The sequence below is a fragment of the Halichoeres trimaculatus genome, unplaced genomic scaffold, assembly GCF_033239565.1.
Source record: "Halichoeres trimaculatus isolate MK-OKI-2021-1 unplaced genomic scaffold, fHalTri1.1 fHalTri1_scaffold_6, whole genome shotgun sequence".
NCBI lineage: Eukaryota > Metazoa > Chordata > Actinopteri > Labriformes > Labridae > Halichoeres > Halichoeres trimaculatus.
Genome location: NW_027437184.1, coordinates 20986123 through 21000136, shown reverse-complemented (window position 1 = coordinate 21000136; position 14014 = coordinate 20986123). Strand labels below are relative to the sequence as shown.

The 14014-nt window shown below is 39.1% G+C and overlaps 1 long non-coding RNA gene across 1 annotated transcript in view; it reads right to left on the bottom strand.

Annotated features, from left to right (window-relative positions):
- LOC141792259 (uncharacterized) overlaps positions 1-5339 on the bottom strand; it is a 33490-nt gene extending 28151 nt beyond the window's left edge. Inside the window, exons 1-2 of the long non-coding RNA XR_012598364.1 lie at positions 5135-5339; positions 4919-5009 (exon numbers count right to left, since the gene is read on the bottom strand). This is a non-coding gene — a long non-coding RNA (uncharacterized LOC141792259). The remainder of the gene's footprint in view (positions 1-4918; positions 5010-5134) is intronic.
- Positions 5340-14014: the final 8675 nt, after the last annotated feature.

Sequence of the window (14014 nt, the reverse complement as noted above, 5' to 3'; positions counted from 1 at the left end):
GAGAAGGGTGTGCTGGCACTACAACCCTCATTTTGGTTCAACTCTTTCTTCCTTCCCTTTACCAAGCCTTTCTCACTGAGATCATAGCAAGTGGACAGCACCAAGGTGGACATTATGTTCTGCCAAACACACAATAGGAGGTCATCCTTTTGAGCAAATCTGAGTCATCTATACCCAATGACACCTGCCTACTCAGCATTCTGTATTTTTTGTAACCTTTTCCTTTCAGTGCGACAGACATCCAGTCCATGGCTCCAAATGTCCCCAAAGTGAAGCCCAAAGTTTTTAATTGCAATACAAAAGGTGGGGCTGAAATGAATTAGTCATCAACTAGCTCCTGTTGTTGCTGTTGTTATCCCTCTGAGCGGATACCAGGCAATATGAACAAACTAGGTGGTAGCTTGAGAGCAACAGCAAAAGAATATCTCCACAGATAGGACTTATATAATGCCTTTGATGTGACTGACTAAATCATACTAAGCAAAACTAAGTTCAGGTAAACACTGTCAAACACAGCACTCAGTATGTTTAAATACAGCTTAAGAGGTTGGACCTTGAGCTTAGCATGAGATGGGACTGTTACAACTCATGTAAACAGCTTACTCAGACCAAGAAAGGACTGAGCATATTTCGATCAACACACAACAAAGCAATTGCGATCAAATTTCTAATTCAATGCTACCGATCTCCAAGGGAATTATTTCTTTGTTGATTAAAAATAAACAAAAACTCAATGGCCCCCTTCTCCCAGCTGTCCTAGTTGCTGTCCAGTTCATCACTGTCCACTCCTCTGAAATTTAGTCAGAGGCTTTTCTGTCCCTAATAGATCTGGTACCCTGTCTCCCTGTAGCAACAGTAGTTCTCCATCATGGACCTGTGCTATTCAAACAGATTTGGCAAGACTCGGCAGGTCTTGGTACACCTCAGCGTTCAGCAATGATCTCCTGGAAGAGGGAGTTGACCATCATAAAAGAAAGCAACAAGTCTTGTTTTTGGAGTGAGAAGGAAACGGCCTTCCTTATAACACAGCTCAAGGAACTGAAACTTCTTAAATTCATGGATGGGAGAAAAACACAAAGCCGTGATCTGTTCAAACAAGTTTGGTATGCACACAGCTTTGCTTACCAAAAAAGGACGCAGCGCTGCCTATCATAGCAGAGAGAGACATTCTTGGCCAGAAATCCAGTTCTCTTTTCTGCATGTATACACAAACAAGACTAGATCCCCCACTGTGACTTTACGATTGAGCAGTGACCTTAGTCGGACCACTGTGTGCATGTAAACGTACTGAGTGCTAAAACTGTGTGTACTGGGAAGGTTCATCTTGAACTTGAAGCTGACTGAGATTGAAGTTTCCTGAGCAGAAATCTAACTCCAAAGATTTGGAGCGTCTGCACAGGTTCACTCCCCCGGGGTTAGTTTCTTCAACATACACAGTTTGGCCGCACATTTAAGCCTCATAAGTTGGTGAAGCTTCTTGTTTTTTCTACTTTCTTTTGGGTTTTTTTTTTATCAAACTTGGGTTTTATGCTTTTCTTGTCTTTTGCTGACCAATCCAAATTGGCTTTAGGAAAGGTTTGTCTTGTAGCTCTTAGATTATATCCTTCATGATGTTTTTGTGTTTGTTAGAGCTTTCTTAGTAATGTCTTGACCTTCTTGTTTATAAGTGGAGATTTTATTTGATGAAAAAAGCAGTCAATGAAATGTGCATTACTCTTCTTTGGTAATTACTGCCTGATGTCCACTGATGACCTCTCTTTGCTGTGTTCTTCTGGACCACTCCGTATTTCATGCAGACAGGTTTAACTCTTCCTCTCGGCCATCACCGTCTCAAGTCTTTTCACTCCATGTTGGCCATATCTTTGGCCCACTCAAAAATGTCTCTCTTCTTTTTTGACCATATCATATGAGGTTTGCTTTCTTCTGCCTCTCTTCTTGGATGATTCCTTTGGTGTGGATGTCAGCATCAGTCATGTTCTCTGTACTGATGTCTCTCTTTCTTTGAATTGTGACATGATGTCAGGCACACTGACTTGCTGAGTTGAGATGATGTTTCCATTTGGAGGCTGCCCTTTTATAGATTAAGAATAACTCATTCATTTTCTTCTTGAAAATATTAATTAAAGTGTATACCATTTTTCTACCCTGATGGTATGAGCTGTTACTGAATTTTATTATTCAAATCTATCTTAAGTTTTCACTTTATGGGCTTTTCAGTTCCTTCTTTTGCAAATCTCAACTTTTCTTGATTTTAGGACTTTGCTTTATTTTTAAGATCCAGAAATGGAAAGCAAGCATGGGAAAAATCTTGGTGTTACTGACACCTTATCCTACAGTTAGGACTGAGTTTAGAAGCTCTTGCTCATCTATGTATGGACCTCCAATGCTTTTGGGTGTTAAATTTCTTTGGATATTGTTCAAGGGCAGGGCCTGTCTTTATATCTACCAGCTACTCTGACTGTTAACCCCTGACCTCTCCCTCACATTCCCTCTAGACTTGCCCTGCTGTTCTCAGTTGATGTTGAATTTCTCAGTAAATGTTTCTAGCCCAGGCTCTAGTACAGCCATGTTTGTTGCTTCCTGCAATGAAACAGGAGTAAAGCTAAACATCAGACTAGTTTTTACCCAAAAAATGAAGAAGCATTTTCAAATGGGAAAAAAACATCTGACGATTGACAGCCCTGATCAGCATCGTGCCTCAAGTTCAACTGAAATGCTGACGTACCTTTTTCTCTGTCAACTGCTGCTGAGTTACAGCACGACACAATTTATTATACAAAGGGAATTACAATCTGTTTAACTTCGTACACAAGCCCTGAGCTTGTGCTTCATCTTTACAACTGATGATGGTGAGACTTTTCAAAACAAACAAGTAAACAAACGTACAATTAATTCTTTCCAAATCAGTACAAACATGAGACAGATCTTTCCAAGTGATAGAAAAGTATCAGGATTGGAAACAAGAACTCATTTGTGAATGAGTCTCTATTGTACCAATATAACATTGAATGTAAAATAATCATAGTTTGTTCAGCTGATCATAAGACATCTACATAAAAATACCTGACCACATTAGATAACATTAAATCACAGATCTGGTCAAACACCGGTCAGACTTCAGTATAAAAGTGCCTTCTAATGTCCAGTGAACTGTGTAGACCCAGAGCCAGTTTAAGGTGTGAAAAGAAAAGCATCATCTTGGCAAAAATTCAGCACAGGCAGGGAGTGCTTTTGAATGTGATGCCTCATACTCTCAGCTCCTCCCACTTCAAACCTTCTCTGAGAAGTATGAAAAGACTTTTCCTGTATTTTCCATCTATTTTTTTCTATAAAAAGAACTTTAAAAAGTTAAGAACATCACCCAGAGCTTCCCCGCTAATGGGGTCCTATCTATTATTTCTGAGTGCTCTGCTGTGCCGGGTGGTTTGAAACCAGATAGCAACTTACTTCTAGTCCTCACCAGTCACACAGATGCTGTGCTGGCCAAATTCTTAGTCCATGAGTCCCCCATCATATCAAAGTGTACATTCCAATCATTTATTGACTGCTTAATGTCTAAGGTATTTAAAATTAGCGTTTTGCTTTGATTCACTAACGTCCAGTGTGAATTTTTAATAAAGTCTTAATATTTGAACATTAAAAAGTAATTTTTTCAAAAATAATCTTGAAAAGGGGCAGAAGGGTGGATGGAAAGTCATTGTGCAATCAGGGTTATCTTACATTTGCAGTCCACTTGCTTCCACAGATCAGATCTGCGTAAATAAAGTAGATTTAGCATTGTTTTGTAAAGTGCAAGCTCCCATCTCATCATCTCATCACAAGCTCACACCAGCTCAACTCAGCGGACAGCACTAAAGATATTCAAAACTTCAATAGACACAGAGTCTGGCAACAGATCTGGAGAGGTTGTTTCCAACGTGAGAAGCAACAATCAGTGCAAGGATAAAGAATTCATCACCCTGACAAGAAAAAACACAAATCCTCATGCAACAGCTTACCTACAGCATAAATAAAGCATAATAGATGACGCAGATAGTCATCACTAAGCATGAACAAAACAAAGGTTGAAAATAAGCATAGCTGCCATAGGTCTTGGTCTGGGTATGAGTAAGGGGGAGTGGAGAAATAGGCAGGAACAGACAGCTCAACAGAGAAACTGCTCACTCCATGTAAACACAATATTATCCATGTGAACAGCATTTTCTAACCCTATATCTCATTTGAAACATTTGTGTATATCTTAAAAAAATGGTATTTCCCAGTTCTAAACTGCTGTTTTAGGATCAATGGCAGGCATCGCCGAAAAAGTTCAATTAAAAATAGTATAAGCAGTGCCATATTATAGTTGTTTTTACATACAAATATGCATAAAATATTTGGCTGATATTAGAAGAATGACTACAAGTTAAATATGAAACAAAAGAAATCAGTTTTACAGTGAAAATCTAAAATTGCAGCATTCCAGATAACAAAACAGTATGAATCCCCAAGACAAACATTTAATGTAGCAGCTCAAGCTTGCACATAGCCAGCACCTCAAACAATAAAAAGTCCCACAACAACACCAGGAGCCAACAAAGGGAAGCTGTAGTCAAAACAACAGACAGAAGCATAGTTTTAGGAACAATAAGCTAGAAAAAAGTTATTCCTTATAGACAAATGCTCTAATGCAGTTGGCTACAGCGAGGATGAAAGGTTCAGAAAATTACCACAACTTTCCATTAGAGCCAGTGCAACAGGTGATTGCATACATTTCAGCAAAGCTGTATGAGCAACTAGCTTTGTTTCATCTTGGATCTGGTACATCACGGATCATAGACAAAAACAAAATAACCATCAGCTGTATTATAGAGCACAGAAAGAGAGAGTAGACATCCCAGATGTCTGTGAATGCTGTGCATAAGCATAACAAACTTACCTTGTTAAACTGTATCGGCAGCGCTTTAGGCAAATAGCTTCAAGTTGGGAAGTAGCAGCCACCCAATGGAGCAGACAAACATTGATCTTCCCTACAGGAAAAAAAGGAAAAACATCCTGAAGCGGTGAGATATATATATTTTTTTAGTTATTCCCCGAACAAGATGCTAATGTGTAGAGTTTAACATGCTTCACGTGCACGTGTTGGAGAACGCACCTTATGCAAAGCATGGTTTGTTCCGGGTGTGTCGACCAAAACAGTACGTTAGCTTAATTTTTCCCAATAAACCTACTCACGTTCCTAATAAGTGGACACGGTGGGGAGGATTTGGTTGACAGTGCCTCTAAATTGTAAGCTGTTAGCAAGCCTGCAGACGACGTTAGCTGTTTGAACGACCCAGTGTCAGTGCCGAGTTGTCAAAGATTATATATTGAGGCATCACTGCATATCTTTTATTATCTTTCAAGGGGCACGTGTTTGTGAACGACCGTTTTACTCCGTTATTTCGTACAAGGTGTTGCGTCTTTTCTGTTATAGACGATCTTTCCAGGTAGTAAACACTAGAATCGACCAATCAGCTCAGTGAAAGTTCAACAATCCCGTTGACTCTATGAAAGGCTCAGTTCCCTGCTCGTTTGAGCAGAGGGGTCATAAGTGGCAGCAAAAGTAAACGACAAAATAAATAAATAAATAAATGAATTCAATTCACAAATAATTGAATAAATATGGTCATAAGGATCCAGCTTAGGTGAAATTAATCATACCATTTAAAAAAAGTTATAAACACAGGCTTTATTCATTTAAACAATTTAAATAAAAAAAATGAATGATTAAAGAAAAATAATAGATAAAACTACATACAAATTACATCTTATTGCGTGAGAATATCAAAGTCATCATGTAAAAACCACATAAATATAATAAATATAATTGGTCAGGATGAACCTTACAAAGGTAACAGGACAAATTTGATTTTAACATATTTTGTTATTTAAATTGTTTAAAATAATGCACTTCTCTTATCTCAATTAATGGCTGATCATTTTCTTGGCAAAGAACGAAATGAAGGCTGTGAGTTGTACCAAAATAAGGTTGATGTGTTCAGCCAGTGTGGCTCAGCTGCTGGCTGTGTAGAGTTGAAAGTATCTCAGAGAGCAGTAAGGCCAGTGTACAAGAGGGCCAATCAGGTCTCAGAGCACACAATACTGAGACCGTCCTTCTTAAAGTCAAGAATGACTTTGGTCTGTCCGTGGACGTCGGATGATGTTCAGCTGTAATCCTCTTAGCCCTGGGTGCAGGTTTCAACTCTGAATCGCTCCATTTTGATCGTCTGCTTTAGAAACTTGCTGTAAGGTTACACAAGGCCAAAATGTGTTTTTATGCATGTGTTACATCATCAGTTTTCTGCAGCTGCTTTTGAAGTAGTGATTTCATCATATCACACTCTGTGGTCTGGTGTTTGATTAAGCATAGATTCACACATTTATCAACCCAATCCACACACTCATCAAAGAAGTACCTCAATGACTGTTTTTTTTTTCTTTTTTAGAAGTGATATGTAAGATGCCAACAAGTCTGCTTAGATATATATGTTTTCATTTTGAACCATTTCACCCCACTAAAAAACTCCTTCAGATGTAATATTTGAGAGAAAACTTAGCAAATTTGAAACCTCTAGAGCAGCTTATACCTCACAGCTCTGAGAAATGTGTTTTTTTGGCATGAAGAGTGTGAGGCTCTGGTTGGGCGTTGTGTTGTTAAAAGAGAGAAAATAGAGCAGTCCTTAGCAGTAGTACTTCTTGATTTTCCCGGGAATGCTTTCAATTAAGGGCTTCTCCCTTTCCTTATAAATTAAAGCCTAGGCATTTGGAAAATTAAAATCCCATAGAGGGTGGCAGAGAACAATGACTAAAGTGTAGGTGGCCTGTGCCTTGAGCTTCTTGTGTGTGAGTATAAGCATACACTTCAAGTGTGTGTGTAACACAGGGAAAGCAGTCGGAGGGAGGAGGAAGGCATGGTGGGAGCAGGACCGAAAAAATAAAAGAGGAACAAAAGAGCTTCTTGTCGTTTTCATCCATGTCTCCTCCCCCTCTTCATAACCTCACTCTGATTATCTGACTTGTGTTGAATATTTCCTGATCCATCATAGTTTAATCTGTTTTTATGAGCCCTTTGTTTGTGTGTGGTTGTGCGTGTCTTGCGTTGTGTATATTTGTATAGCAGGGGGCTGCTTACAACCAGGAATGCAGTTTTTATTTTGTTATCACCAGTTTCAAGTCACAAGGCTGCTCAGTGTGTCTGTAGGAAATGTTGTTGATGTAGCATTCATGTGAGTACACATGGCGGGAGTACCACTGACAACAGGTTGCGATGGTATTTGTTGATAAATCCTTTGCACTGATAGTTGCCATGGCACTTATCATCATGACCAATAAGAACTTGGCATTTTCTAGTTAGCTATATAAATGGTGAATGTACACAAGCTTAACAGGAAAATTTGCTGATTCCAGTGGAGGCTGAAATGTTTATATAAACCAGCTTTTTTTTTACCTGAACACAACTGTGGTCTTTACAGCTGTACTTCTTTTTATTGTGCTACATTTAAAAGAGGCAAAGTTTTAAAATGATTACAGCAGACAGGCAAACCAACAAAAGAGGGCAAATAGAAAATTTTGTACAAGAAAATATAAAGATATTTTTACTTGAAAGGGGACACTTCAAAAACTAAAGCTTTAAGGCAGCAGTGGACCACAGCAAGCCACACCTATACTGAGATGTGTCTTTTTCAGATAAGGAAACGAGAAATGGCTCAGATTTACATGTTTGGGTGCAAGTAGTGATGAAACACGTTTAAATTTGCTGTTTACTAAATGCATGTCACCCAAGGTAAACCGGCTCTTACCAGTGGAGTGCAAAAAGTTGTAAATGTCCTATATATATATATATAGACACAGAAACAATTAAGGCAGTTGAAACCTAACTGTAATAATCATGGATGTAGTCTCCCCAACGTCACCTGTCTGTTTCTGAAACAGAAAATGTAGCAAATGAGGAATCACGGCCGCACTGGAAGTGGTTAAGGCAAGCTCGCGACCTTAATATCCTTTGAACCGCCAGGTTAGAAAAAAATTCAACCCCTGTACAGTGTGTGCTGATAGTAAAAATTAGCGACTCAGACAGGAAACGCTTTTTGAACCAGGCTGTAAATAGGTTACTTTCTGCTGTGAAAACAGCTTTTTTTTTTGGCTTGGTGTTTGTGACTTCTGGTACTTCAAGCGGACACTCGAGAAACAGCAGATTTTAGCACTTTTAGCACTGCATTGCCTCATATTCTTAGACTCGAGTTTGTTACTTGGTTAGAGCAAAGTGAGTTTGAGTTGTTTTGGCTTCCTTTTTCACAGTGAGCCATCACAGCCCCCTGTTCTAAGTTATATTCATAAGTCACAGTACTTTCCTTGGTCTCAAGGTGGATTTAGATAAACTGGCAAAGGTTAATCCCTTGAAATGGGTTTAAATAGATTGTTTCTTTTAACCAAAGGTTAAAAAATGTCAAACATCCTGTTTGATAAAATAAGTGAGTGGGACTTTTTTTTCTCTAGTAAAAATTTGTAGGGGGGGTCACTTTGTCTATAGACTGTGTAAACAATGAGTAACATCACAAAAAATGAAACTGTTGCAGAAGTGCAGTAAACTGCGGATCAAATCACCCCTGTACAGTGTGTAAGAATGAAAAAACACATTGGAAATGTTGTTTTTTTTTCACCCAGGTTGTAGATGTGTTGATTTTTGCTTAATATTTTTTAGGTGAGAATTTTAAGGAGGATCCCATTTAAGTAGTATTTCTTGGCCTTTAAGGACTCTGGAGAGGCAGCAAACTTCTTTGGCTTCATTGCTACACACGGTTGCATCCTGAACTTAAAAAAATTATCTAATTTCCACCCTGACTTCGTGTCTACCAAGTTACTACCCGAAAAATGAAAGTGAAAATCTCTGACTGTGAGTTGAAAGAAGCGAACTCTTCAAAGTAGAGTTTTTTGTTTGTTTGTTTGTTTGTTTTTCCACCAAAGGAAACACACCTCAGATGACTTTAGGTCCTTCTGTTTACAATTGAAGGTTGAGAAGGAGTCATGTTTTCCCCTTCAGATAATTCTTATTTTTTCATTTTCAAAACGAATGAAAATCCAAATTTCCAAAGATGCCAGATTTGTTGGGCAGGAGCTGTTGAAATTAGCATAAAAAGGCACAGAAAAAGAACTATAATTTCATGAAAATATTCAGGATGGGGCAGCAGAAAAACATGGCTTTTGAATATTTTACTCAAGGTTATACATAACACAGCTTGGGTGAATAGTTGGAAAATGCTAATTTAGATGAATTAATTAGTTGAATAGAGATGGTAAAACACTTCTTTCAACCTGAAATTAAAAATTATATTTTGGTTGAAAGTTCAGAGCGGCAGTCAAGCTGTTTCCTTAAACGAGTAAAACATTTGGGACACATTGCATCCACACTGATCACTGCATGTATCCTGTTTCCAACACTCACTGTTTTTAATAACCCTTAATACAATCTCTGCTCACCTTTTACCAAAGAGTTTTCATAAATAAACCTAAGTTTTATCAATTCAAAAACAAAACAAATGTGAAAAATTTGTTAGATAAAGATACCATAGCAGCTCAACATATCAACATATCATATTTTTATTTTAAAGAGTCAACTGGTTTTTATGCCAGCAAAAGAACAGTTGTAAAGCTTATTTTTTCCACCTCTGGCGCTTTGATATCAGAAGAAAACTTCTAATTATCTAATGAAAACGAATGATCAGTATAGATTTTATGGATTAAATGGGTCTGAAAAGAAATAAATCTTATGTGACTTTATTCTCAACCTGCAGATGACCAAGCATGATAAATAGTCTCCACTCACAGCCCACTTGAGTTGAGAAGGTTTGTCCGTGGAGTGAGTGGACCATGAGTTGAGATTGTCTTGTCACACTGTTGCACTGTCACGTTAATTTCTTTTGGTGACAGTGATTTATCGTGGAGGTCTTTTTCTTGTTTTGATCCAGTGTCAGACAAACCAAGCTTTTCCAACTGTCTCAAAGTTACTGATCCAGATGATGAGAAAAGACATCTGTAACTGCAGCTGTGATTGCCTCTTTCTTCTTCCTTTCTTCTTAGCTGAACAGGTGTATGAACAAAAACAGTCTAGTTGCTTTGAATATACCGTGAACCTGTTTTTTCTGTCAAAAAAATTAGTTCAAAATGTTTTAAACAGCGATCTGTCATTCCATAAAGAATTTATTTTAGTGTAGCTAGACATTTGGATTACTCCAACCCCTGAATGAACCTAGAATTTATATTTTTGAGTGTTCAGAAAAGCAGTGATGACGCAGCATGACTGTTGATTCAAACTCTTTTCAAGGCAAACTCTTGAATATTACCTCAACAAAGTCAGACTTTTGGTTCATAGGGAAACTAAGCCAGAGTTTCAGGAAGTTTAAAGAGGCATATTTTTAAATGCCAAACCTGAAAGGAAACCTTTCTTATGAAGGGTTTTCTCTAGTCACAAAAAATATGCAAAAGAGCTTGTTTGAGTTTAAATGCGACTCATGCGCATTCATCATCATGTGCCTCAAATTTCTTTATTCTCTCCAAATGACTGATTGAATTTTACAGAATCAAAAGGGGAAATGTATCCATAAATTACTGCTTCATGATAAACACAAAGACGACTTCTGTCACCTCCTTTGTTTATGAAGCTCTCCCAAGAAACAGCTCAGTTCTCATCGTCACTCACTGTCTCTTTCTAAATCTTCTCTCAGCTCTGTATCTGAAAGCCCATTAATGTCTGTAGGAAAATGAAATTTCTCTCTTTTACTTACTTTTTTTTCACTGGACAGGGAAGCTGTCAGCAGATTATGTGGGAGGACAGCGAGCTGACAAGATTTGTCACATTTCACTCTCCTCCTTCCCTCCCTCCTGCCTTCGCTCTCACACTAACACATCCAGGCAGGGAAGCCCATCGCCCCTACAAGCTCTAACCAAATAAATAAGAATGCCATGAAAAAAGACATGAGGATAAACATGCTGATTTACATGCATTACTCTTTATTTGTCTCCCATTCCCTACTCCTCATTCCTCTCTTACATGTACATTTTGTTCCCTATTTGCCTCTCATTTCCTCCATGATTCTTCCTACTTTTGTCTCACTCTCCCACTCTAACTCTGTCACCTCTCCTTATGTCTCACATCTCAATCCCCCCTCTCCTCCCCTCTCCTCTCCTCTCCTCTTTTCTCTCCTCCCTCCTCCCTCTCCATTCCTGCCAGATGTCTATGATTCACACTCGAAGTGTTTATACCTCCTGCTGTTCCTCTCTTTCCTCCCACCCTCACACTCTTACCTCATCCGCATGGTCTCTCCTTCTCTCTCATCCATCTTATCCTCTTTTTCTATTTATTTCTTCTTCTTCTTCTTCTTCGTCCACTGTTTTCTCCCTCTTCCTGCGCCTCTCAGATAACTGTCTTCTCTGCTGACACTTTCATTCCTGTAAGACCAACAGAAAGGGAGGGGGGTGCACCTGTGTCACCCTGTCACTCCCCTTTCATCCCTCTGTGAGGATCTATTCTTCCTCTATCCCTATCAAGTGTAAAAAAGCTTCTCTTCATCTTACTTTGAGACTTTTTCTACGTTCTGCTGTGGCAAAGTTGCTTCAGTGTCTTTTCACTAAGAGGCTCCCAGGTTTCCATCTGACCTAAATGGTTCAGTATTAGGCCCAATCAAACAGGACTTTGGGGAAGTTCCCCATTTTCAGCAAAAAGTTACATAATACATTAGAATTAAAGATTTTGAGCTTTGTCAAACTGAATGTAAAATATCCATTCATGTCATTTTTAGCTCCTCTTATCTTGATGGTTTGGTGTGAAAAGGCCACAAATTTTAGTCTTTGCTGCGTTCTTTGTGCTTGCAGCACCACAGCCTCATTCTGAGCACTCCTCAATGGTGTTAATTGCTAGTGCTTGGTATCAAAAGGATAGAATAGAATAGAATAGAATAGAATAGAATAGAATAGAATAGAATAGAAAATACTTTATTTTTCCCGAGGGGAAATTCAGGAAGAGTCACAGCAGCAATCAAGAAAACAAAAGTAAGAAAGTGTATAGAAAGTGCAAAAAGTTCCATAAGAAAATAGATGATGACAGCTTGTCCATCATTCTCCAGTTCAGCCAGCCTCCACCTCCACAGGGTCCAGGACTGAGTTTCTTCAGTCATGCTTCATCTCTGGCTCCTGTATCCTGTCTGCTCACAGCAGGTGGAGCTCTTCCAATGTGGTGCAGGTGGAGCCAGTGCAGGAGTGAGTCGCCCAATCTCTGTAGGGGGCAGAGGGAGACTCCACTCAAGAAACATCTTCCAAAATGTCAGCTGTCCCTGAGAAACAAAAAGAAAAGAGGATGATCCAGATTCAGGACAGAATTTTAATTATTGTTGTAAATATTAAAAAAACTGACAGCAGCATGATAAAGCCATCTTATATGAATTTTAATCCCTCTCTTGTGTGCTCTAATTTTTCTTGCATCCTCTGAAAAGTCCCCTGATTTATTACCTCTGCAGGGACATGTGAACAGATGTTTGGTAAGCTGCTGCGCTGTGTGTTCCTGCTCTTATTGGCTGTGCCCTTGGATTTTAAGAATCACTGATTTAGAGTTCAGATATGACACAACACATACCAGTTTATGTCTGATATTTCAGTTATTTTACATGAGGTGCTTGTAATGTTGATGTCTTAGAAAGGACCCTGCGGGGTATGTGGCATATATTTCTGAGGAAAGCACGTTATTCTCTAAGAATAAAAATGAAGTCTTGTTCTGCCCAGGACTGTATGAAAAAAAAAGTTCCCTTTCTGAGTAAATATAGTTGCTCCCACTAACCGTCTTTGTTGTGTGAGTCTGATGTAATATTTGCCCTCACTGCAGGCAACATATTACAGCATCCAATAACCACATCCAGCTTCTCCACATTCACTTCACGCTTTGTGACTGCTGCGTGGCCGTCATTCAAAATTTTAAAAGAGAGCTCACAGAAACACAGTGCATTCCCGTTTTTATGCAATTCCCTTCAACTGAAAAATGAGTTCAAGCTTAAGTCACACACACATGCAAACGCTCACTTGGATGACTCAGACAATGTGCTCTGGTGATACCAGATTGAAGGGGGGGTTACAGCAGACAAATACAGCTGGCTGTGCTTGTGCACTCCACTAAACCATTTGTTCTGCAAACACAAATGTCAGCGCTCCAGACACGAAAAAAAAAAAAACATGCAAGCTCACAAAAGCAAACATGAGCGCATGTTCACTTAGCATACAAAAAAAAAATCAAGTGTTGTGGTTACGTAAGAGTTGTGTGGCAAATTGCCATCTTTTTCTTAAGTAATCTTCTTCAGCTCAGACAGTACAAAGTGCTTCATATCACTGCCACATACAGCCCGTTTAGTCCTTTTATCTGCTTTATGGGTTAACATTAGTTTATTTAACTACCATCGACTATGTTAGTTTATCTCCTGAGGCGAAAATAATGCTGATCCTACACGGCTCCAGACTCTTCAACATGCTGACTCAAGTGTGTGCATGTTTTCATCCTCCACCAGTATTTCCATATCAGCGTTTTTGTTAAATTAATAAAGACGCCTCTATTTTTGGCAGAAAACACATCTGACAGAAAACTGACCTGAGTCTTTTTTTCCTAACAAAATGCTGTCCATTAGGAAGTGAAGCAGAGGCAGCGTGTGTGCAGCGCAGCTCCATCTGGCTCAGTCCTTGGTCCTCGTTATTTCTGCCCGCCCAGTGGCCCACAGTACCACACAGGCAGCTATTTATTGATGACAGCGAACTTACTCTACAAACCTGGGGAACTCTGGCACATGTTCTCTCCCAGGGCTCCCGGGTAGGAGACACACAAAGGCTCTGAGGTACAAGTCTTTATACCCACACATTGAGAAATACCCACAAATTCTCCCTGGTGAATTGCCCCAGAGATGGCCCTGCTGCTGCATAAATACTAACCTACATTGTGTGTGCAGCCTTGTGTTGCCCGATG